The sequence below is a fragment of the Setaria italica genome, chromosome VI, assembly GCF_000263155.2.
Source record: "Setaria italica strain Yugu1 chromosome VI, Setaria_italica_v2.0, whole genome shotgun sequence".
In the NCBI taxonomy this organism is placed as follows: Eukaryota; Viridiplantae; Streptophyta; class Magnoliopsida; order Poales; family Poaceae; genus Setaria; species Setaria italica.
The window spans coordinates 19,866,611-19,869,864 of NC_028455.1; the positions used below are offsets into that span (position 1 = coordinate 19,866,611).

Below are 3,254 nucleotides of genomic sequence, written 5' to 3' on the forward strand. Positions count from 1 at the left end.
TACCCTCCGCCTGGACACGGCCCCCTTGCCTTTCAACCTCCGGTGCCCTCCCTGGCCGCTCCCGCCCGCCCTGTCGATGCTCCGCTGGCCGCTTCCATCCGCCCACCGCTTCGCGCCCGCGTCGCTCTCGCCACCGCCATCACTATCTTGCCCCGGTGCCTCGCCCCCACCGCCACTCCCTTGCCTCAGGCATGAGGTAAGGGGCGAGCGGAGGGGGAGGAGAGGGGAGGCCCGGGGAGGGAGGGAGAGGGAGCCAGTGGAAGGAAAGGCGGCGCTGGCCAGGGAGCTGAGGGAGCTCAGGGATAAGGAGGGAGACGCTAGCCAGAGAGGATAAGGAGCGAGGCGGAGGAGAGCAGGGTGCTGGCCAGAGAGGATAAGGATGGAGGGCCGCACCTCGAGGGAAAAAGTAGAAAATTTAATTACGCGTGGATGAAGGGAGGCGGATGAGGTACTAAAGGGCCTCCGGGGAATCTCAAATTTGCACCCGGTAACATTAGTACCGGGTCTAAATATGACTGGTACTAAGCCTCGGGACGAGAGGTCATTTTTCTAGTAGTTAACCTCAGGTTCCCAGAGCTGGACCTCGTGGAGATGGAGTTGTCGGAGATGAGCTGGGTGAAGTCCGCGATGCAGTTCGCCAGGCTGAGCTCAGTGGAGGAACTCACCAGCAGGGTCTCCAAGATGAAGTACTACGGCACAAACAAGTCGGACTATGTGAAGCAGCCCATCCAAAGGGACGCTCTAGCGGAGATCCTCCGGTACCTATCCACTGGGCCGGTGGGGTACATGATACTGGACCCTACATGGCGGCGCCATGGCTCATGCGGGCACCACGGACATGCCGTTCCCGCACCGTGCCGGCATCAGGTACAGCGTCCAATACGGCATCACCTGGAAGGCTGGCAAGGACGACGGCGAGGCGGGCATGACGTGGCTCCGGACACTCTACGAGTACATGGCGCTGCACGTGTCATACGATCCGCGCGCCGCCTATGTGAACTACATTGACCTCGACCTCAGCATGGAGGTCGCCCCCGCCACCACCACGAACGCATCAGTGCTGGCTGTGGGCCGAGCCCGGGCGACCTGAGGCGCATCCTATTTTGCTGTCGAGAACTTTGATAGGCTCGTCCAAGCCAAGACACACATTGATCCTGCCAATGTCTTCAACAATGCCCAGAGTATACCACCCTTAGAAAGGCACGATTGAATTTACATAAAGAATATAATAAAACAAGAAAATGCATGGTTTATATAACAATAAAAATGAGTAGTCCCACTTTGCACAAGCATGTCTAGGATCGACAAAACGTTACTAAAACTGAATTGTGGGAATCTGGAATGAATTGGAGTGAAATGGACTTATTTATTGCAAAACATGCAAAGTGTGTAAAGTGGGAACATTGCATTGGCTTCAACATAGCTTGACGAAGGCGGATGCAGCGTGCGTCAGAAAATGGGTCATAATAATTTTGGTGATTAATGACAACATAGTTATTGGGACTAACTTGTTTGTAAGATTAACCTTTGTAGGTGTTTATAGGTTCTAAGGGTGAATTACAAAACCATCAAAATGAGAAGAAAAAGAAAAACATAGAAGAATTCTATGGCATCCAAATGATAGACAAAATCCAGTCTTATTCTAAGGCTTACAAATGATAGTAATGAAGCCGGGACAAAGACATGTGAAGACTTGAAACAAATCCTGCTGGAAATGTGCACTGACACATTCCACCGATTCATACAGTGTCACTGAATCAGTCGGTGACACGACCAGCGCCAAGAACGTGCACTGTGCGCACCAACATATTCAGTGAATACTATGGATCACCACCGAATCAGTCCGTGTGATTGGCTCGGTTCGCGATCGGCTCAAAATGGACTATGAAACTTTGAGAAGTTATTTGAGGCCTCATTGATTCATACAGTGGGTACAATAATCAGGGTAGCGGATGAGTCGGTGGTGATGGTGAAGGAAGGCAACAACTCAGAAGGTGTCAATAATCCATAAGGTGACTTTCAAGATGTGTCACCAAATCAGTCGGTGATGCAAGGGGCCTGGACATCAGTGGCTCAATGGCTAGCTGGAGTTGGACCACTGATTCATACAGTGGTGCAAAATGAGGTGCACCAAATCAGTCGACGACTGCAGTTTTGGTGACCGTTGGAGCAACTGCTAGTTTTTGGGGTTGGCTATATAGATACCCTATAGCTCGGGCATTTGAGAGGTGTTAGATCTTGGAGAAGCTATAAACTTTGTTTCCATATTCACACAAGTGCTCTATCCACCAAAGTAATCAAGAGAAGATTAAGGCACTTAGCATAAGGTTTAGGTCTTGATTAGTGCTAGTTTAGGCCTATTAGCGCATTGCTTTAGTGATTAGCCTAGAGTTAGGTGAGGTTCGCACACCTCATTTGTATCGGTGTTTGTGCGCACCAAGAGTTGTAAATCCGTAGCTTGTATGTCTTGCGAGACTCTCCAATCGCATTTGTGGAGTGGCCGCGTGGTGCTTGATAGAGATGTACCGCCGCGTTAGTGTATAAGCAGAGGTAAGCTTTTGATCCCATTGATTCCATAACTAGAAATCAGTACCCGTTAATTAACATGAGTACTTGTTCTGTGGTGCAGGATGTCATCAGGCGCTAAATCGCAGATGCTGCAAGGCTATGGGAACTCAGTACTCCATGCTGAGGCCCTTGCTAAGGAGCTTGCCAAGGAGAGGGAGTACTCCTCCAGGCTGGTCATGAAGTACGACGGACAAAGCGTCGAGTATCGGAATAGTGTCCAGCAATTTGAGGAGGAAAAGTACCATCTTAAGGGGCGCAACAAGTCTTTGAAACAGCAACTGAGAGGTAATTGATCTTCTTCCTTGGTCTTCAAGTATTGATTTTACTTTGCAATACTCAACTTCTTTTGTATTATTCCTGTAGTGCTTGAGAAGCCAAAAGATCTCTAGGGCCAAGTTGTTGACTGGAAGAACTCCTACTACCGGGTGACGGACCAGCATGATAAGCTGACTGCACTATATGAAAACTTGGACCATCACCTGAAGAAGGAGAAGAAGATGTGCAAGGATGGTGAGGTCGACCTAGTCAATGCCATGAAGACTCTCCAGGAGCACGAGGCCGAGCTAGAAGCTACCAGACTTGCTCTGAAGGAACTATCCGAAGTAGCTCAGCCAATTGCAGACATGGTGGAGCCCCCAGCTGAGGGTGTAGAGCCCCACCCTCTGTCCGAGATACTCAAGGATGTA

The 3,254-nt window shown here is 50.1% G+C and overlaps 1 pseudogene; it reads left to right on the top strand.

Annotated features, from left to right (window-relative positions):
• The window catches only part of LOC101760609, a 7,379-nt pseudogene extending 4,422 nt beyond the window's left edge, over positions 1–2,957 (top strand).
• Positions 2,958–3,254: the final 297 nt, after the last annotated feature.